This window comes from Lycium barbarum, chromosome 3 (genome assembly GCF_019175385.1).
Source record: "Lycium barbarum isolate Lr01 chromosome 3, ASM1917538v2, whole genome shotgun sequence".
NCBI classification, from domain to species: domain Eukaryota; kingdom Viridiplantae; phylum Streptophyta; class Magnoliopsida; order Solanales; family Solanaceae; genus Lycium; species Lycium barbarum.
In genome coordinates this window covers 35,245,567-35,268,796 of record NC_083339.1, presented here as the reverse complement: position 1 = coordinate 35,268,796, position 23,230 = coordinate 35,245,567, and the positions used below count along the sequence as shown (strand labels likewise).

The 23,230-nt window shown below is 37.0% G+C and overlaps 2 long non-coding RNA genes across 5 annotated transcripts; both read right to left on the bottom strand.

Annotated features, from left to right (window-relative positions):
• Positions 1-10,997: 10,997 nt before the first annotated feature.
• Positions 10,998-15,767, bottom strand: LOC132630991 (uncharacterized). Of its 4 annotated transcripts, XR_009578771.1 has the most exons (5): positions 15,570-15,767; positions 15,042-15,154; positions 12,505-12,911; positions 12,013-12,144; positions 10,998-11,396 (listed from the first exon to the last, which is right to left on the bottom strand). It is a non-coding gene; the product is annotated as an uncharacterized LOC132630991 (long non-coding RNA). The 4 variants fall into 4 exon arrangements; XR_009578770.1 differs by having other exon boundaries at positions 12,013-12,914; XR_009578769.1 differs by having other exon boundaries at positions 12,013-12,911.
• Positions 15,768-18,484: 2,717 nt separating this feature from the next.
• On the bottom strand, positions 18,485-22,930 carry LOC132633846 (uncharacterized). Its single transcript, XR_009579867.1, has 2 exons — positions 22,652-22,930; positions 18,485-19,121 (listed from the first exon to the last, which is right to left on the bottom strand). It is a non-coding gene; the product is annotated as an uncharacterized LOC132633846 (long non-coding RNA).
• Positions 22,931-23,230: the final 300 nt, after the last annotated feature.

The following is a 23,230-nucleotide window of genomic DNA, read 5'->3' as shown; positions in this document are numbered from 1 at the left end:
AACCCGGAAGTGGCCACTCTTCCTCCCGAATGGCAAGGCAATTAATACACTAGGATCCATAGTGGCTACTCTTCCTCCCGAATAGCAAGGCAAACACAACAACAAGGTCCATGGCATAGAAGCCGATTCACAATTTATCTCAAAGTAGTCACACCATAAATAACATTAAAGTTCATCATGCCATGTCGAAAGATTAAGTCATTCCAGTCAATGTTTTGAAAACGTATAACTCTTTTACAAAAGATTTCCATGTCCCAATTCATCAATAAGAATGTCATTACTAACTCTTAACCATCATTATTAAGCATCTCTCATAGAGGAAAACATTCATAATATCTTATACATATATAGGGTTTGTTACAATCTAGGTTTAATGTGGGTTTGTCCCCTCACACACATTAACCACTATTTAGACATGATTTAGAGTTCAAGAAACATGAAAAGATTACTTTTCCTTTCATTCATCAAAGAATCTTGAATAAAATTTATACTTCCAACAATAGGTTCATAAGTGATTTTCATTCAAAATAAGTTTCCAAAAAAAAAAAAAAAAAAGACATACAAATCATCCTTATAGCAAAAAATGATTTTTTTTAAAGAGACATACCTTAATATGTTAAACAAAGTTTAACAATTCACTTTCCTAATGAAGAACACCCAAACCCTAGCTTGAATCACTTTAGGAAGAATTATGCTGCAAACCGTAGGTTTTGATCACAAGAATCATGGGTTTGATGTTAGAATAGATTAGTAATGTTAAGGGTGTTCTTACCTTTGATTTGAAGACTTGGAGAGATGATTTTGGTCCCTTAGGGTTTGGAAGAATGAAAACAAAAGGTAACAAAATAAGACCATACCCATTTTAAACCCAATTTTCTGCCAGAAACGGAGAAAATACGGCCTACAAAGTACGTCCCGTACTTTGAAGTACGCCCCGTACTTGTAGCCCGTATTTAGGCTGCTAAGACCAGTGAAGAACGGAAGAAGTATGTCCAAAAGGACGGCCCGTACTTTAAAGTGCGGCCCGTACTTTCTGGGCGTACTTTGGGCGAAATCTCCAACTTTTGTGCCCTTTAGTAAAACGGACATAACTTTTTGTACATAGCTTTGCTCGGGCTGGGCGACCTACCGTTGGAAATATATTTCAAAGATCTAAAACTTTAATCAAGTAAGTATTTCCAAATTCGCAACAAATTTTCATGAAAATCTCCTAGAAGACAGACCTACCAAAACTTAGGCGAAGTTAAGAGCCCTTAAGAACTTCAATTGTTGGTTTGACCTCAAAATGACCATCTTCCACCCGAATTCATCAAGAATGGATTCATATAGATATAATATCATGTTAACACTAGATTTTTACACATTCACACCTAACTCGAATTTACGGGGTGTTACACTGGACTACCTCTTGATGCCTCTATTTGAATTTATTCTTGACGGAGTATTTGCCTTAATTGTTAGTTGAATATTGAGTAGTATAAACTTTGAAAAACCCTTTGGCATTTGCTGGGAAGATTGTGGTATTAGGGGAGGCATATAGAGCGTATATCTAGTGTATATGAGGGTATGTCCCTTTGAAGGATTTTGCTCTTTATAATACAATCACATCACCTATCATATCATGTATATCATGGTTCAACACTTAGAAAAAAATTGAGATAAAAATGCAGTGGTATATCTGTAGTATATCATGTATATTACCTTCTATACTTAAGAAATTTTCAATCTGGACTTGTTATTTGGGTCTATCATCCGTGTGTGGTTATTTTTGTGGTTATTTATGGGCATGTTGCACACTTGGGCTGTTGTTTCATTCTTCCGCCATTACTAAGTATTAAATGGGCTTGGCCCAAAGCTGATGTAATTCATTTTTGGCATTGTAATAATCATTATAGCTTTTATTTTTGTACTTAGTTGATTTATGAATGTATACTAATGCCATGTATGTCCTTTACCTCTCTATCATCCAAAACCCGTTGGTGGGGCCCACTAACGTATCTAGATCGAGTCAACCCCAACTTGGAGTGAAATGGAGCATAAGTTGGAATTAAGATGAACCCGATTGCATAAACATTTTCTTTTGGGGCTTGATCGGCCTAAATTCTCTATCTCCTTTAGATTACGCATTTTAAGTTATTATTTGTGCAATTATTATGTCAATTGGAACACTTATGAGATTGTCATATTTTAAAGTCGCCAAAATGAGTTTACTACAAAAATCAAGATTAATTTTGAGACTTTAATGCAAATTGAGACTGATTTGATTAAAGGACCAAAATTGCAGACTTTGTAAAATGTGGGACTGATTTGAACATTTATAAAAACCTATGGACTTGGACATGTGGATTGATTTGGACAAAACTCGTGAGACTAATATGATTATTTAGACTTGGGCTAAAATGAATAAAATTTGATTAAAACTAGGCAAAAGATAGAACAAAAAATGGACTATATAATATTATATGGACTATAGTAGTATTCCTAAATTATTTTCTTAAAAACAATTTTCCTATACTCTAAAATATTTTTCAAAAACTTTTTTTGGGTGGACTTACGTAGAGTCTACTTAGGCTAAGAGCCTTCGGGTATTAGCCTAAGTATTCTAGTCCGACACCCTAAAACGCCCAATTTTGGCAAAATTTTACCACTTTTGATTCTTGAAACGTGGTATAGTTTGCATAAATTACTAATCTCTATTTGCGGGAATATGAAACAAAACTGTAGACAAAACGTTTTTTTATCATAATTAATTTATATTTACAAAGGCATATTATTAGAACCCCTAGGTCAACCGTATTTTACGGATCCTTAATACCGGGGTGCCTAACACCTTCCCCGGGGGATCACCAGAACTCTTACCCATACTTTGGTTAGATTAGGATTCTTTTAAAACTTAACTACTTTAAATGAACCTTTTTCGAACTAGTTTTTCCTAATTTCCTAAAAATTAGGTGGCGACCCTAAAATAAGTCCATTTAGAGCACTATCCACGTAGAAGTATATTTTTTCCTTTTTCCGGGTATATTTATTCCTTTTTCCGGGTACGATTGACAACCGTACTTCCCCGGGACACTTTCCTTTTTAAATGAGGCAAGTGCAAATACGAATCGGAAAAAATAGAACCGCTACAGTGCGAATATTTATTTTTAACCCACTCCTGATGACCCCTGACTGGGGATTGTCGTCGCAAAACAGATGAGTTAAAACAAAAGTGTTAAAGCTTCAAGCGAACTAAGCCTAATCTGTAAAGACAGGCGTTAAAGTTTCAAGCGAACTAAGCCTAATTTGTAAACAAAGGCATTAAAGTTTCAAGCGAACTAAGCCTAATTCGTAAAGATTAAATCTAAAGACTAAATATGTCCTAAAAGGTTGAAAGTTGTTAAAACTTCAACCCGCATGCCCGAAGTGATTTGGAGACGTCCAAATTCACAAGCATAAAATTAAGGTCCTTACATGTAAATCTTCGAAAGACAATCACCGGCAGAGAAAAGTCACGGTATGTGACGAACCTAAAACTTTTGACTTAAAATCGGTTCCGTTAAAGCGAAAGCTGATAAAGTTTTATTCAAGGTCGAGCCTAATTCATATTCGGACAAAACATCAGTCCAAGTTGACTCATCTCCCTTTGATCAAAGATTGACAATCAAATATTGATTAAGTATCGAAAGCGAAAAAATGCTTGAGAAAATAAATATCGATGAAATAGAAAGTTTCATTGCATATGTACAAAAGGCCGAAGACTGACCTTGGCAAAGAAAACAAAAGACAAAAAATAAATACAAAAGCTATTTAGGAGCCTATTAAATCCTCTGAAGAGGAACCCAAGTCATCAGAGCCAGGACCCTCGAGATCAACTTCCAAGCTATCCCCAAGGAATGTTTTCCGAGCCTTGGCCTCGACTATCTTGGCCTCCTCAATCTTCGCGAAAATACCCTCGATTCCTCCCTGAACTTCTTCTAAAGTGAGCTTTCGAGTATTCCATTTCACATACTCAGCCTTTAATACAGAGCGGGCATCGGCCGCTTCAACATCAGCCTGAGCCTAGTCCCGCTAGATTAAGACTTGTTGCAGTTGGGCCGTCAGCTCGACATTTGTGTGACTCAGGCCATCGAGGTCTCGGGTAGCATGCCCGAGCCGAACCGTAAGCTTCTCGAGGGATTTAGCCCGGCTATCAGCATCTTTTGGGCCACTCTCAAGGCTTCCTTCTCAGAGACTCGCTCAGCTTCGGTCCGGCTAAATTTGTCAGCAAGGTTAGCAGTCTCAACTTTAAAAGGATCTAACTATCGCCTCAATTCAGCGATAGCCGCTACCTTCTTCTTGGATAGTTTGGAAAAAGCTTCGGATTCTAGGATAAGCCTCTCGTTATCAGCCTCGAAAGCCACATGTTTCCTAGCATTGACCTCGAGGGCATTTTTAGCGCGGAGGGCTTCCTCCTTAGCTGCATCAAGCTCGGCCTTAAGGGCCGAGGGGTCACCAATCCTTTGCAGCTGGTCTTCCTTCTGCTGCAGGAGAAGTTTGACCTTCTCCGTTTCTCGGCTTTGGGCCTCCAATTGACCCCATAAATCCTCATTCCCCTTCATGGCTCGAATGAAGCCCTCATTTAGCAATACAACGGACTGCCCTCATTTAGCAATACAACAGGCTGCCCTCATTTAGCAATACAACGGGCTGCAAAAAAAAATATAAAGGCAGGATCAATAATCCGCGAAAATTATATAGGATAAATTAAAAGAGAATAGAATGCTTACCCGGTTGGAGGCATGCATGCTCTCGTTAAAAAAACATTACCAAGATACTTGCTCCATCTTCTCCTTGTTGGAGTCAGACATAAAAGGTCGGAGATAGCTGGCCACTCCGATAGGTTGGGACATGAAATAGGTATCCTCTGGGACAGTAATGGTGACTGCCTTGTCTTGCTCGGGTCTGCGCTCAGAGCTGGAAAAGTATCCACAAGATAGGCTCGCGGGCCAGACTTAGTAACCCTCGGGGACCTCCTTGGTCGTTGTGGTATAGCAAGATGGCCAAACCCCAAGGCACCCGCCATACTAGCGGATGTGGAAGCAGCACCCTCCTCGAGGAGCATATTGCTGAACTCTTCCTGCTCGAAGGAGGGAGAAGGAGTTTCCTCGTTTTACCTGGCCCTCATGTCCGCAAACTCTTCACCCGAAGGCGAGTTGTCTTTAATTAAACAGAAAAGGCTTAAATATGCCATCGAACTATCAAAAATGGTTCATTTATGCCATTCGTCAATAGTTTGGCTCATTTATGCCATCGAACTATCAAAAATGGCTCATCCATTCCATTTTTCATTAACGCAGGTTTTACAATATTAGATATGACACTTGGCCTCCAATTAGAGGTCCATGTCATTTAATTAAACCAGCACAGATTTGTAGGTCGGGTTTTAATTTAATTTAGGATTTAATTTGTGCTGGTTTAATTAAATGACATGGACCTCTAATTGGTGACCAAGTGTCATATCTGGTATTGTAAAATTGACTTTATGGAAAAATGGCATGGATGAGCCATTCCTGATTGTTCGATGGCATAAATGAGCCAAACTATTGACGAGTGGCATAAATGAGTCATTTCCGATAGTTCGATGACATATTTGAGCCTTTTCTGTTAATTAAAATGATGCCCTCGAGAGTGATGACTTGTAACGGGCCAAAATGTGGCACATACTCTAAGTTGGGGACCGACATATTTTTGGCCATACCTTCGGCCATGGGTTCGGTCGCACCCATTACGTTTTCCACCATCCTATTGATTGGAGTAGGCTCTGTCTCGGCAGTAGTAGCAGCGGCAGCATCAGGATGGACCACCTCCATGATAATATCGTCCTCGGGGATATCTTTTAAACCTCGAACCTGAGAAGAGCTGTCAGTAGCCTTGGATTTCTCTTTCTTTTCTGACCATCCAAAGATGACTTCGGGAGCCTGGAAGACTTGCTTTGTTTTCTCCTTTTCCTTGCCTCAGCAATAGCCTTCTCCGAGCTCACTGGATCAAACACAAAGCCCGGCCCGAGGGGAGTACCCGCTGCTGCAGGCCTCAGAATGGATGAGCCTTTCAGCAGGCTTATGAAAAATATTACCAGTTAGGAGAAACATTGATCAAAAAAAAAAAAAAAGCGAAACAAGTAAAGGACTTACCATGGTTTTTTGCTACCCACTTATTCTCGAATAGATCTTTCCACGTTCGCAGTTCGTGCGGGTACTGGGTAAGAATGTCCTCTACCCACTTCGAAAAATTCACTATGTCATCGAGAACCCATGCGATGGCTGAAGAACAAAGAAGTATTAGATGAATAACTAACAACATGCGGGAGAGGAAATAATCGAAGGTTCCACGATGCTTGCGGTTATTGTTCCACTGCCGAGGAAAGGCATGTATTCCGCCAGGATTATCTCCGCGGTTTTAACCCGGACGAAGGCTTCCACCCATCCTCGGTCTCTGTTTACATCCACACTGGAAAGTATTGGATGTTTTCCTCGCTTCGTGATCTTTATGATCCCACCACGGAAAACCCGTGGGCTGTACAGCTGGATCAGGTGATGCAAAGTGAAGTTCGCACCAACGTTGTTCACCAAGTGACGGAGGCAAGTGACGATCTGCCAGACGTTCGGACCAATTTGTGCAAGACACAAGTTGTACGTCTTGCACATATCAAGAATGACTTGATTGATGGGGGGCTCGAGGTTGAATGTAAAGGGATAGGTATAAACATTCGAGTACCCTTCCTTGTAGGTGGTCACATCATCATCCGGGCCCGGGACTACGATCTCGGAGAGTCTAGTCATCCAGCCATAATCGGAACGAACTTGAGCAAGATCCTTCTCCTTGATCGAGGAAGGGAAACGCCATACATCGAAGCCCCAATCGGATTTCATCGAAGGTTTCTCGACCACAAATTCAGTATCGAAATGATAATGCGAGGGCAAGATGTCTTGGGCCTGAGGTTCGACCGGAGTACTGACCACGGGGTCAGCAACAACATCGATCGCCGGAGGGGGAGAGGCAATCGAAAAAGCAGTTCTTGAAGAGGATCTTAAGTTTGAAGCCATTTCTTATGGAGATTTGAAGGAAATGAAGATGATCTGATGAAGATTTGAAAATCTGGGTAAAGAACTGGATGAAGGTTTGGATGTGAAAGATGAAGATTTAAAGATTTGAAAATGAAAGACGAAATTTTGAAGGCAAAGATGAAAATTCAGAAGATTTCTGAGAAAGAATTATCGGGTGGTAAAAAGTTAAAAAAGTGAAAAATGGGGCTTTTATAGAAAGAGAGTAAAACGTTTCTAATTCGTAATTGGAGAGGTAGCCAACCAGAGGGACACACGTGTGACACGTCCGAACGACGTGACATGATGCGACGTTTGGTTTCCCGCTCATTTTTTGAAAAGGAAACTTACAAAGGAAGGTTCTACCGAGACCGACATTCCACTTCTCGTTATTCTGATAAAACTTCGGACAAAAAGAAAATTCATGCACAAAAAAAATCCTATTCGGCTCGGAGGAAATCGATAAAACGGACAAATGCATTCATAATCAAAGAAGAAACTTTGTAAGACCAATGCATTGGCTAAAGTATACTAAAAGATGTGCAACATTCCCGATTATAATAACCGTACAAAATATGACCAAATGAATGGTCTGAAACAAAAACAAGGGGGGAGGGGGGAAGCAGTCCAATGAACTCGAGGGTTATGCGCTTTGATTTGTGGTCTCGACATCTCAGCGGACTCATCCTTCGGCTCAACAACTTCGGGTCTGCCAAAATTAGAATTTCGGAGATTGGCCTTAAGTCGTTTATTCTCCTCTCGGAGGCGCTCGATCTCTTCATGGATATTCATTACTCGTTGGGAATGAGAACGAGGTGAAGTCCCAGGAGAAGCTTTTACACCCAAAGGTAATGTATTCTCCGTAGGCGACTCAGCAGATGGAATGGCCGAGTCACCACTGGGACTGTTTTGCACGGCAACATTGACTTCGGCTGGCGGCTCATCATCATCAAGAATGACTACGAGAGCTTGGTTCCTCGAGAAGCTTCTTTCCTAGCCTCTGAAAATAGGTGACGAGATCGGACCTGAGAGACAATTCCTATGAAGGAAATTGGGATGGTCAGAGCATCTCTTTGCTTTTGTTTCTTGCTCGAAGGAACAGTATCTTCTACAACGTCTTCCTTAGAAGCAGTTTTTTTCTTCGAGGTAAGCTTCTTCGTTGGAAGTCCTGAGAGTAAGAATATGGGTATAAGATACACAACGAATGAAAATTGTGAGTGAATGTGAAAGAAGATCGAAACTTACCATGATTCTTCCCTCTCAACCATTCGGAGGAAATACTTCTCCAAGAGCGAATTAGGTCCCGAGAAGCGCCAAGCAACGCGACGACCCAGTCAAAAATTCTGATTATAAGCTCCGGTTCAACTGAGACTGAAGTAAGGTTCCACACTTCAGGAAAGGATTCTGACAGAGGACGATGGAGTTGATTCATCCGGATCATCACAAATCGGTGTAGCCGTCCTCTGACATAGTCATCTTCTAGGTCAATAAGACCTTGTCTTCCACGAGAATATAGATGCACTAGACCACCTCGAATAACTTGACGGACGTAGATATGGATCAAATGGTCGAGGGTAAAAGAAACTCTGGCTATGTTCGCCAAAAGATTGATGCAGGGCGGAGCAACTTGTCCGATACAAATTCGATAGCGACGACAGAAATCTTCTATTACCTGAGGAACGGGGAAAGAGTAACCGATTGCAAAAGGGTATGTGTAAACCACGGAGTAATCTGCAATGTGATGATTCATCCTCAACTCGTTACTAACCTGGACGACGTCAATGTCGGTACCCAAATTACAGTCGTCCCGAACCTTAGGGATAGTGGCAGCATCGATAAAAGATTCAAAGTTCTCGACGGACTCGAGATGATTGGAAACCCTGCAATCATCTTGATACTTGAAGCCGACAGGAAGGATGTCAGCTGCAAGAAACTCGATTTCTTCTTTGGAACTAGAAGCAGCCATTGGTGATTGTGGTGAAGGAGATGGCGACGCAGGATTAGCAAGAGAGTGAGTTAGCAGGGGAATAAAAGACATTGTTGAAAAGGGTTTGGAAGAAAGAGATTTCAAAAGCTCCGACGTAGGGTTTTTCTATAAGTTTTTTGTTGTATAAGGAAAATAAATACATGGCTAAGTATGAATGAAGTGCTTACCTTTTATACACAAAAAGTTGGAAGTTGAAGGGTTGGAAGTCCTAATGTCAAACGGTTTCCAAGGCTGATGGCTACAGTGGTGTAATAATGAGCAATCAACCTCGTGCAGAGTGCAGAACTGAAGAATGTCTTTTCAGGCAGCGGTGCTGGACCTTCGGTGTTGCCACCATGGATCGGTTTCGTTTCTGGTTCAAATCCATTCTCCAGAGTCAATGATTTCCACCGGGAAATGGAGGGACTATCTGTATACGGTATAAACCAGGGTAAAATGTTTGAGTCCGTCAACGAAAGATCGGAGCAAGCTATGAGAGTTGGCTTTGAGATGTAACGTCGGTTTGGGTTCAACTAGTCGGATAGAATAAAGCCCGAGGGATCATAAACCGAGGACGCTAGTTGACACGAACGCGAGAAATCCGACCTATAATGGATTTCTCGCCGGCCATCACGTTATCATCCGTTGAGGCCCCCGAGATCGCCAGGATCACTATCTCCTTAACAGATTTAGTTACCATTTGGAGCTCTAACTCTTGTACTATATACAAAGAGGTGAACCCTCTCACGAGGGCATCTGATTCTCATTACTCTTACATTGTTACTCTGTAACCACTCAAGTTCTTAAGTTATTGATAAGATTTGGCTCGGCCATCAAGCCTATTGCTCTGAACCGGACCAATTCATGTTGTCCATCAATTGACGATTAAGGCTATTCCTTTTCTTGTTCATTACATATCCTTGATTGTCATTACATATTGCATTATTTAATAAACAGATTATACCACATATCCTTTAACAGCGTATAAATTCAATTGTTACCTTCTTGAGAGGTAAACAATATTACTATAAGTTAATGAATCAAAAGGTCGGGAGATTGTTAACATAATGCAATGTGTTTTTTTTAAAAACAATTAAGTATCACAATCCCATGCCACTACTAGAAATATTACGGTTTTTGGGTTTAGCTACTGCCGACCTACTCCCTGATATGGATAATAATAAATTTTGAAGTTATAATAACAAAATAAACTAGTTGACCCGCGATTAGACTACATTACACATGTGAAAACGTGACACGTGTTTGTTACGTACACTTTATGCACTTAATCATTCATGGTTAATTATATTATTATTTAATTTATCTCAACTTATCACATTATAAGCACGATTAAATCACGGTAGTTTTGACGTAAACATCAAGTGATGAGTGGGTAAATATTTACCCGCATGCACCTTCTCCCATTCTCAGATAAATCAATCAACACATCGAGTATATCTTGTTGGAGCCAGATGCCAATTGCTACATCTTTTTTTATTATTATATCAAATCAATTCTAGTCTTTCAGTTGACGACATTGAATGGTGCATTTCACATTAATGCCAATTTAATCAGATCCAGTGCCTAGTAATCCTCACAAAAATCAATCTTCCTGTAACGTGCTTGTGCAACTTCTTCCAGAATAGATAGTCCAATGTGTGCATCTTCTAAAATTCGATACCTTTTTGCTACTGAACTTGTCAATCTTGAACGTCTTCTTGTCCTGCCATCGTTCGCACTTGCGCAAATTTCAAGGCTATGATATAAGTTGTCACTACAAAATTCAACAAGACAACGACGACAACAACAACATACCCAGTGTAGTCCACAAGTAGGGTCTAGAAAAGGTAGGATGTACGCATACTTTACCTCTACCTTTATGGGGTAGAGAGGCTGTTTTCGATACTCTCCGCTCAAAAGAAATGTACCAATGCAGGATTATGCAAAAAATAAAATAGCAAGATACAAGATAAATACTGCTACAGATAGTAATACACATTGAAGAATAAGAAAGGAAAGACATAAAAGAAAATTTCTCATGACTCCATAAACGAGTTTTATAGGTAACAAGAATGCACATAACCACATGATCGCATTATGGTTTCTTTATGAGAATTCCCAGTCGGTGTTTGAAGACAAGGCCAACATATCGAAAAACTCTGTTGGGCCTTCTTTTAGTTAATAGATGGAAGTGCCCATGCTACGCACGGGTGCCTGATGTTCCCTTTTTTGTTTTTGTTTTAAACCACGTATCTCAAGATGTTCTTGATTAGGAGAAGGACACCAAAATCGTTGTCATCAAAATTAATTTACATAAGAAAACGCTGCAATTTGCTCCAATCCTCTCCTTGTTTCAGCTGAAGACAGGCCTGCCCAAGACAGCACAATCAACTCACAAGTATCCTTCAGAATAGTCCTATCATTCAATTTAATTTATTTCCCTAAAATGAAGAAAATATAGCACTGCAACTGGATTGATAGTTGCATACTTTTTTAAGTCAAATGTAGCAACTGAATTTGATATTGAATAACTATAACGCCTTATCGTGATGTTATAAGATAGGCTCTTACTATCTGATTTATTAAAAATTTCCTTACTAAGCTTTTATCATATATATATATGTTATGCTTAAACGTTAAAGATTGAATGTTTCATTGTAAAAATTTCCATAAGCAGCATCATCAAATTATCATAAATAAAAGTACAGTCAGACCTTTCTATAACGGCATCCGCGTATAGCACACCTCTCTATAACAGCCAAGATTTTGCGGAACCGATTTTTTATGTTAGCTAAATGAGTCACAATCACTTTTCACTCCTATCAAGTAATTAAAAGGTCGTGCTTGTTTTCACCATATGCTATTTTGAAGCAAACCAGCCACTGGAAAGTTTTTTACTAAAATGTATGCCACCTCAGAGGTAACACATTACTTCAACAGTAGAAATCACTAAATTTTGAGCTCGAAAATAGGACAGCATAATACCTCAACATCAATTAAATTCATTTGGCTTATAAAGTTCTCTCCTCAAGCTATGAGGTTGATTTCCTGCCGTCGTTTCCTCATGTGCCTGTGATACCAGTAAGTACTCATCAATTTCTTTCCAAGTCTTGATATCTACATTCAACCCAAAAAAGATACAAATACATTCTAAGTGACATGAAAATTTTGTACAGGAAGTGTGAAGCTGAAATATAGCACGCTTGTTAGATCATCACTCATACAAAATCAGATTAACTATAAGCATAGAGCAGCAAGAACTGTGGCGACTACAGTAAGACAACGTCGTCATTTCCCTTCCACTACAGAAAATTAGTTTTGAATAATATTTGTCTCTTCTTCGATAAACAACATCAATTAGAACTTAGTTGGGTAGACGTGCACTCAAAATCCTCATTAAGTAGTTCCAACACTGATAGGAAATTAGTAAATTCGAAAAGTGCAAATCAGATTTGATCAAAGAGAAATGCGGCTTACAAGCACTACCAATTCTGTGGATCCTAATTGGCTCCCTAATGCAAAACATGGCAAGAGACACTCCATGAGACACACTTAAAATAATCATCTAGAAAACAACACAAACTCAGAGCAAGTAGTCACCTACTTAGAAAAATAGCCACACCAAATCCCAAGTTGATTATATAATGGAGTTGACAGAAGAAATTATACGTAAATAAACCTTTGTTCTTCTTTTTTCCCTAATAATAGGCCCATTATGCAGATTATATTGCCAAGTACTGCCTCACCTAGAATTCCTGTGAAAACCAAGCAAAAATCATGGACCTCAGAGAATCTTCCCAGTCAACCAAAAGTAATTCAATCCTCAAGGTGCAGCATAGGAGAAAGCAACTCATGCATGTCAAAGCATCGTTTGAGATTGGTCCCTACTTCAAGAAAAATATACTGACTAAGACAAATCACATGACCGATAAAGATTGAACTAGATAGGTTAAGTCAGTCTTATATTCAGTGGTGCCATGTTTTCCATATGATTTTTGTGCTTATTGTTCCCGGACCATTATGTATCCTTGATCAGAACGGGAGCTCCTCCTCTCACTCAATAATTTGTACTCGTAAAATAGACCAGATCAATGGCCTGGATAATTATCAAAAGAATTTTACACAAGAGCAGTGGACTTATTATTGGTGACCCTGAGTGAATCCTTAAAATCAGGTAATTGAGAAAGAACCAAATTCGACAAGCTATATTTTTTCTGGCAACAGTCAGAATCAATCTCTTACAATGATTTTATCAAGTAACACTACTCCTAGCAGTTACAATAGTTGCCTATCCATCATATCATCACATCACAAGAGAGATATCAATCAACGTAGCTAACAGTCAGATCAAAGTAACTAACAACATAATACAAAGTAAATGCATAGAACTCAAGAATAGACGCAGTAGATTTTGGCAATGATTGGAAGTAATCAAGCTAAAAACCTTTAGATAGAATGCTCTCTAAAGTGTGAAAGATAAATATTTTAAATTTGTCAATACTAAGAATGTGAAGCATCTACCAGGAAGCTATACAAATACGCCAACATGAAGGACTAACAATAAGGGGGAAGCGCAGTTCAAATCTCTCTCTTTTCACACTTTCACCTAGTTCACTGATGTTAATAATCGAAACGTATCAAATAGCAGTGAGAAAACAGTTCAATATCATCACATAATTTGAACTTACATCCATCATATGTCCCTATTTCTTCAAGCAGGCTAAGATCATTTGTTCAACTTGACCTGTATGCACTTAATCCACTATCTATAATAGCTAATTTTCTGCAGCATCGACAAAGACTATGGATGCAGTACCCTGCTATCCCTGTGTCTACATACCCTGTTCTATAAGCATCACAACCTATTCAATGTAAGTAATCATTTCATATAACAATTTAGTGCATTATATCAACTTGGTTCATCAGATGATTGTTCAATAGTCATGTTTGATTCTTTGTGCTTTGTACTTTTATCGATTGCATTATCCTGCTGTGTAAGGTGCTATAAATCTAATTCTAGATGAGCATCATCTAAGTTGTCCCTGTTGACTTTTCTTCGAGTTTTAATTGGTCTTAAATAATAAAAAATAATTTGGGAATTAATATATGGTTTTAGCTATCTAGTGCATGTGATGAAGTCAAATTAGTGTATATACTGCTGCTACGCCTGAATAGCTTTCTCTTATGAGTCTGTATAATAAATAAACGCAAAATTTTCAATTCAAAATCACATTCTGAAATCTTCAGTTGGTTATTTTTTCATATGAATTGGCATTTTGTGCTTCCAGGTGCTTGCTAAAACAGCTGGAAGTGCTCTTTGTTGCCCCATGTTAGAGCATCCAAATAAATTTCCTAAACCATAAGAACTAAACGATCATACTTTTGTTTAAACCATACCTCTAAAAGATAATCTAGAAACCAATGACTTAAAGACGGGTGACATAGGTCTTAGAATTTAAGAATTCTAGTGAAGATGTATGGGCAATTTAACTTTCAAGCTTGACACTACTCAAGAAAAAACTAAAAGTGTCTACTGTAGGTAACATTAATTCATTTATATTTGAGGTTTATGATGGAATTGCACATGTATTGTACTCTCTAGCGAAACATCTGTAGCATGTCACAACTTGAAAAAGGTGCATCCATCTATGTCGCTTTTAGATACATTTCATGTAAGTGTGGAGGGTCAATCTTTCCATGGGATCACAGAAAGAGAAATCATATTATTGTTCTCTAGTAGAGTACGATTATCAATTAAGACTCAAGAGTATATATGAAAAAACACCCATTAGCTAAAAAAGCATGATTATCAAATTTATTATCATAAATCAAAAACCCATTATGCAAATTGGGATTTTCTTTGATGATTAAAACATATTGCATTGAACAACAACTAATTAATTAACAATAGACAAATTGTGGGTCAAATTTTGAAGTATACTGGAGTATAATGTATTATTTAGAGAGACTTAGAGAAGAAAACACTCTAGAGATAGAGCATATATCATACTTACCCATTGAAGAAGTCAAGAAACGATGATGGGTTTTCAAGTGTTCGAAGTTGAGCAAGGTTATCACTTATCCCACTGTAGCGCAGAGAACCAAACCAATTTCAAGCATATTTTTTCTGCATGTTAGCCAAGTTTGATGAATCGTCAATATTTATTGATATGCATTTCAACTGCGGAAAAGCTGAAGATCTATTGTCACCCAAGCCAAAAATTAGCGGAAAAGATGACGATGTAAACTTTATTTTGAAACGCGAGAAACATATGCTATTTCAACTGCGGTAAATTAAGTCCCTCCATTTATCTCAATTCATAGCCACCACATGCAACAACATAGAGCAACCTAGCGAAAATTAGGGCTGATCAAATCCAAAAATTTCACTTTCAAACACATGTACCATGAAAAATTATTAATAAAACAACAAGAAAATATGAAAAGACAGCAGTGAATTCCATCAAAAAAAGAAAGAAGAAGAAGAAGAAGCAAAACCCCAAATACAAAACATAAATGACAAAATTTACCGTCTAGCTTACCGTATCTATGTAGTGTCATAATCATTTTTGCCTTCAAAGTTCCAGGAAGCTACAAAACAAAGAAGCAATTTGACAAGAATTTACAAACAGAATAAGAAAATAACAATGAACCCGATGTAAACCCAGAAAATTTGCCATCTGGAAAGAGAGATAGAGAGCGAGACTGTGAATGAGAGAACTGAAGAAGGTAGGAATTAAAAGAAGCAAGACACGTGTGTCATTAGTACTAAACAAATAGTACACGTGTCTCTATGGGATGGAAAAAAAGATAATTATGAATGACATAAATGGTCCCTTAACTATGAGAGTAGGTTCAAAATAGTCCCTTAACTATGCACTTAACGGTTTTCGTCCTTTAGGTTTGCCACAAGTTCATAAAAATGGTCCCTCAACTATGAGGGTTGGTTAAAAATAGTCCCTTAAGTATGCACTTAACAGTTTTGGTCCTTTAAGTTCGCCAAATGTTAACACGTTTAGTCTTCGACAAAATATTCATCGAACTCTGTTTGTTAGATTTGACGAGAACTATGAAAAAATTAGCGAGAACTCACATTTGGGTGTACGCATTACTAAAGAAAAGGCCAAATACCTCAGGATAAAACCGACGGACATCAGTCGGTTATAGGAAAAAACAGAGGAAAAACCTACAGACTTGATAATGTCAGAAAATAGTGTCTCGGAACACAAAGACCGACGGACTCTGTCGATTAAAACCGACGGACTCCATCGGCTAAGTAAAATACACTAAACTCATTTTTACTGAAAACCCGAAAAAAAAATCTTCCATCATAGTGATTCTTTTTAAAAAAAAAATAGTTTCTGTGCATTTTTCTTGAAAATAATCGACGGACGTTCGTTGGTTTTCGTAAAAAATAATAAAAGCTAAAAAAAAAAAAAAAATAGTGTCCCTCGATTTTATCCATCGGTTTCCGTCCATCGTTTTTTTCGCTTGTTTTAAGTAGTGATAATTTTTGTAGTTTCTGCTATTTCTAATTTATTTCTAAGGTCCGGTGTATTTTACTTAGCTGATAGACTACCTCGGTTTTAATCGATAGAATCCGTCGGTCTTTGTGTTCCGAGACACTATTTTCTGACATTATCAAGTCTGTAGATTTTTCCTCTGTTTTTTCCTATAACCGACTGATGTCCGTCGGTTTTATCCTGAGGTATTTGGCCTTTTCTTTAGTAATGTGTACACCCAAATGTGAGTTCTCGCTAATTTTTTCATAGTTCTCGTCAAATCTAACAAACAGAGTTCGATGAATATTTTATCGGAGACTAAAAGTGTTAACATTTGGCGAACTTAAAAGACCAAAACTATTAAGTGCATACTTAATGGACTATTTTTAACCAACCCTCATAGTTGAGGGACCATTTTTGTTAATTTATGGCAAACTTAAAGGACCAAAACCGTTAAGTACATAGTTAAGAGACTATTTTGAACCTACTCTCATAGTTAAGGGACCATTTATGTCCTTTTCTCTGAATTTACCACTATATAAATTTGGTATTCCGAAACTACCCCTGGACGACCAAAAACCCACACTTATTAAGTAGTAAAATAAAATGAGCCAAGACTTTACATGAACGTCATGCAAATTTGATGTGGTTCTTGTTTCGGGCCATATCGGAACGCAAATGTACATGTCAAAGAAACGCAGTTTACAGCTAGCATGGCCCAATAATTTTACGTTTGGAATAGTCAAATTGTTGAAAATTAGTGTTGTTTCTTTCAATGTGACCTTTGAACTTTCCATAATTTTACTTTTACATTTTCCAAGATTGTACACATATTCTCCATGTACTTTAAATACATTTTTTGTTCTTTACTCTATTTAAGACCCCATATACACTGTTGTACATAAATATGCATTGATTATATATACTCCCTCCAGTCCAAAATAATTGAGGTTTTAGCCGCTTAAAGTTGGTCCAGAGTAATTGATGTTTCACGAAATCAAGAAAGTATTTAGCTTTCTTTTCCAAGTTTGACCTTGACACATTCCCACATCCTCATAATAATTATGTCAACCTAAAGAGATAAAAAAATCATAATTAAGGGCATATAAGTCAAAACCCCTCTTAATCTTAGGAGTTAGTGAATTCCTTAATCCATGTGCCCAAGCTTAAAACCTCAATTATTTTGGACTGAAGGGAGTACTATGTATACTGGATATATTATGTATACAGTGAATATACATCGCTTGAATGCAAAAAATCTAAACTCATCTCTAGCATTATAAACGATGTTATGCATTACATACCGTGTATAGATGAAGTAACTGTGTTGGTCCCAAACGCACACGCAAGTATACGTGGTCGTACAAGTAAAATAGACTGTTAAGTACAGATATCGATCCCACAGAGACTTAGATTCTACTGTTAAACTAATTCAAATCCGAATAAAACAATTCAAGAAAGTGAAAATCAAGGTGTTTGTTGTAACTAAACTAAAACTAAAAAGTAAACAATTCGTGATGGGTGTTTTTGTGACTGAGAGTATTTTCACAAAGATTGTAAGATTTATCAGATGAGAGAAAGCTTCAGGATCATGACTTTCGACAATCCAGTTGATCTTCAAACAATTCTACCTATCTTATTTCCTGGATTACTAGTTGACGGGTTAATTATAACTTTATGAGTATCTTCCGAGTTGCTCACAAGCCTATAGATGCTACTATAACGCCTATATCCCTAGGTCGCCAGAGGTAACAAGAACACATTTACTTCTCCGTATTCAACTAAGCAAGGCTAAAGGGTATATTCCTATCCTCATTAGAGAAATGATTATATCGAACAAGTCCTATTTATTCTTATTACGCATGCAAATTCCCTATCCCTAGTTCAATTCACACGCCACAGATAGTGTTCAACTAATGGCCAGATAATCAAACAATTAAGATCAAGAATAAATAAGCAACCCAAAATATGGAAATTTAATTGATAGAAAGTGTCGTCAAACCAACTATTATGTCTTTCGCCACAACTCTAGAATTAAGGAGTTTAGCTACTCATGATTCTTAATGAACAACAAGAATTCATGAATAATCTAGGGTTGGAAAGATGAAAATAAAATAAAATCTAAAGAGAAAGTAATATGACGGCTTACAAGTCTTGGAATAATCCCAGCACGTCATTAATAACGAACAAAACATCTATTTATAGTTTAGGGTTGTTAACCAAATAAAAGGGTCCTAATCCTAATTAAAATCGGATAAAATTGGGTCTTCCTGCGTTGGCCACGCGTCGCGGGTCCAACGCGGGGTCTTCAATGATTTTAGCCCCTATTTAGGCTGAGCCCGCGACGCGGGCGTGACATGCAAATTCGAGATTTTTCAGCTTGGTTTTCCCGTCATGGACCCGCGATGCGGGGCTGACACATCTGATTGCCACTCCGTGTTGCATCCGCGACGCGGGGCTGGTACATTTGTGCTCAATCCTTCCAGAAATTCTCCTAAGTGTCGCAAGCTCCTCTCGTTCACTTGTGCACATAAGATCACCTCCAGAATCAACCAAAACTGCTCGGTTTCCCGTCGTTTGTCTTCATCGTACCTAGACACATGAAATATAGCGACATAAACTCAAATACGACGATTTCATCATAGATTAGGCGATAAAAGTCTTACGAATGGGATGTAAAATGACACGAAACATAGATGTTTGAGACAAATATCACCACCCCCCACTTAGACTTTGCTCGCCCTCGAGAAACCATGAACCAACACCAGACTGCATTTCTCATTTAACTCATTCAAACAGGTCTGCAACAGGATTCGGCTAGTATGACTATCTCAAAAGAAAGATTTCAAAACCAAAACAATGAGCCAAGTTACGAAACCATGCCAAAGATTTAAAACCTCAGTTTTAGCAACAATGACCATTTTCCTGACAAACACGTCACTTTTAAAAACAATTGACCCAACGACACCACTTTAAAGCACGTAAACATTATTATGACCAAGAAATCAATCACTTCACCACTCTATTGCTAATTATGTGCCCTCATCAAAAGAAAGTAGTCCATATCTCTTAAGAATCACATATGATTAAATCAATGGACACAACATCGATAATTACGCTCACTCTCACAGAGAATATCACATGCAAAGTACGACGTACCATAGGCTTGCCCGTAGTGTAAATACTCCATTAATACAAGTAAGACCACTACTAAAAAAAAACGGGAAAACCCGACGGGAAACCGACCCTTTACGGTCCGTCGGGTTTTATCCAATAATTTTAAAAAATAAAAAAAAATAAAAAAAACCGACGGACTGAGTCGGTTTTTTAATTTCTGATTTTTGATCTTATATTAAAACAATATATATTTTATGAAAAAACCGACGCACTGTGTCAGATTTTTATTTAAATTTTTTTATTTTAAATAAAAAACCGACACAATGCGTCGGTTTTTTCATAAAATTTAAGAATTAATTTCCAGAAAACCGACGGACTGAGTCGGTTTTCTGGAAAAATTTCCAAAATTAATTTCCAGAAAACCGATGGACTGCATCGGTTTTCCGTCGGTTTTCTGGAAAATTTCCTGCATGCAATTCATGCATTTTCTGCAGCCACACCTGCACAGAAACCAGTACCAAAAGCTGCTCAAAACTAGCATTAAAATGCTCCAAATCAATTCTAAAAGAGCTACAACACATCAAATCACCCTAAGTAACAATCAAACACATCAAACACTATCTAAACACATTAGATACGATCTAAATAGACCTTCAAAGTTCAAAAATATTTAAATGTCCAACCAAAAGTACCATTAACTAGTTCTATAAAGCATAAAACATAAGTCCATTATGAAATCCAAACTAAAACATAAGCCCCACGACTATATAAACGAACCCTAACCGCTTCCGGTTTCAAATACTTCTTACACCGGCAATGAGAACAAGCACACCTAATTACCCCTTCATTTTGAAAAGGGTGAAGTGACATTGCATGTGTGCTAACTTGTCAACAAATTCATCGTGTACACCCACACGATCACTATTATTTATATTATACATCTACATACGATCCATCTATAAAAATATACCCACAAATTATTGAGGTTATAGAAATATATTTTAACTTAAGAATTCAAACTTAAAATATAACTTAAGAAAACACAATCCCAACCAATTCTAACTTTGAATTCTCAATAACAATTCTAACTTTAACAACTTATGGATTCTAACTTTAATATAACTTTTAAAAGCACAATCCCAACCAATTCTAACTTTGAATTCTCAATAACAAACCTAACTTTAATAACTTATGGATTCTAACTTTAATATAACTTTTAAAAGCACAATCCCAACTAATTCTAACTTTCAATTCTCAATAACAATTCTAACTTTAATAACTTATGGATTTTAACTTTAACAACTTATGGATTATAACTTCAATATAACTTTGAAAAGCACAATCCCAACCAATTCTAAAAATTGAAAAGTAAATCTAGCCAAATAAAGTCTACATTTTAGTTTTGAGGTTATAATATTGTTATAGAAATATTATAACTTAACATTCTAACCTTGAAAAGCACAATCCTAACCAATTTTAACTTTGAATTCTCAATAACAATTCTAACTTTAATAACTTATGGATTCTAACTTTAATATAACTTTGAAAAGTACAATCTCAACCAATTCCAAAAATTGAAAAGTAAATCTAGTCAAATAAAGTCTACACTTTAGTTTTGAGGTATAGAAATACTATAAGTTAACAATTCTACTTTGAAAACACAATCTCAATCAATTCTAATTTTAAATGCTCAATAAAAATTCTACTAACTTATGGATTCTAACAAAAAGCACAATTCCAACAAACAAAAAAAAAAACTAGTCAAATAAAGTATACATTTTTGCACGAATTCAACATCAATAATATTACAAACAATGATAACTAAGCTAACACAAATACATTGACAATGAATATAAAATATAGCACAATCTCAAGCAAAATAAAAATAAAAATTAAAAGTAAACTAGTCAAATAGAGTTTACATTTTTTCACAAATTCAACATTAATAACATTACAAATGATGTTTAACAAAGCTAAATAGACTAACATTAGGCCTAAAATCTACAAATAAAACTAAAATTGAAAGAATTTTAAAAGCCCTAATTTAAAAGAAACTACCTCAAATTATAAGTTAAAAACGGGGCTGGGGTAGGTGGGGTTGGGCTGCGTAGGTAGCGGTGGGTGGGCGGCGGGTAGCAGCAGGTGGTGGGCGTGGGCAGAGGGGGGTGGGCGTGGGCAGAGGGGGGTGGGCGGCGGGTTAGGGTTTTTTTATTTTAGAGAGAAGTGGGTTTTTTTTTTTGGGGAAGATAGCAAATGATATGCCAAACCCGTTTCTATCATATTGTTAAAAAAAATCGACGGAAAAACCAACGCAGTCCGTCGATTTTTTTAAAATGTTGACCAGCCTTTGACAAAAAAAAAAATTAAAAACCGACGTAGTCTGTCGGTTTCTTTTAAAAAAATTCGTTTATTAATATTTTACAAAACAAAATGAATTATAAATTATTTAATATATTTTTAAAAAATTAATTATTTTTTTTTAATAAAACCGACGTGGGATGTCGGTTTTTGTATAAAAAATTTGGCGGAAACATAATTTCAAAATTTAGAGGAAAAAACCGACGTTGTCCGTCGATTTTTTAATTAAAAAAATAAAATAAAAATTAGAAATACACAAAATCGACGCACTGCGTCAGTTTTCCGTCGGTTTTTCAAAGCGACGCAGTCCGTCAGTTTTTTGTCCATCGAATTTTGCTAGTTTTTTAGTAGTGGACGAACCGAGAATCAAGTAGAACTTCGAGGGTTGTAATGTAGGTGATAAGAGAAAACTACATACATAAATTAGTTGTTATTTAATATTAATATTTCTTTGTTTTATTTGCAGGATATACCATAATTTAAATAAATAAATTAAAATAGCAAAAGCAAGAAGAAGAATGAAAAGAAGACGAGTGGAACGGAAAGGTACAGCAAAGATGGAAAACAAATTGTGCAAATTGCTTTTAGTGTGGGACCCCCAAGAAAAAAGAAAAGTAAAATCAAATGAAGAAAGAGGAGTATAGTACCTGCAAGTCTCCATTTTGGAAATGTACCGTGCTCACTAATTGAAAAAGCAATTGGAATGTAGGCTTGCCAAGTTGAAGAAGTTCATATTAAAGAAGGGAGTAAATGAATGGAGAGAAAATAATTGTGGGGCCCTAAGTTTGGACTTTGCAGATATCATTTGCAATTTCTCAACTTGCCAAGATCAAGAGGCTGAAGCATGTTGCATAAACCAATCAATTTGATTGGCTGAAGAAGTTGGCAAACCTTACTATAAATAGAGGCTTCATTTTCTCGTTTGAGGGAGAAGGGGAGGAGAACTTCAAAATATATTGTTCCATTCTTAAGTTCTTTTTCTACTATTTCTTCAATCGGTTAGTGTTAGGAAATTATTCTAGTTCCTATTTTTAATTAAATAGCAAAATTATTCTTTTTGAATATTTCTTCTATTTTCTTATTAATGGATAAGAATATTTCCATAGGTTGTATTGACTCCAATATGGAGTAACTTTCTTCTGTGTTGGGAGAATGACAGATCTTGATATTTCTATATAATAGTAGATAATATTATTCCTCAATTTCACATGTTTGAGCGGAAGCTT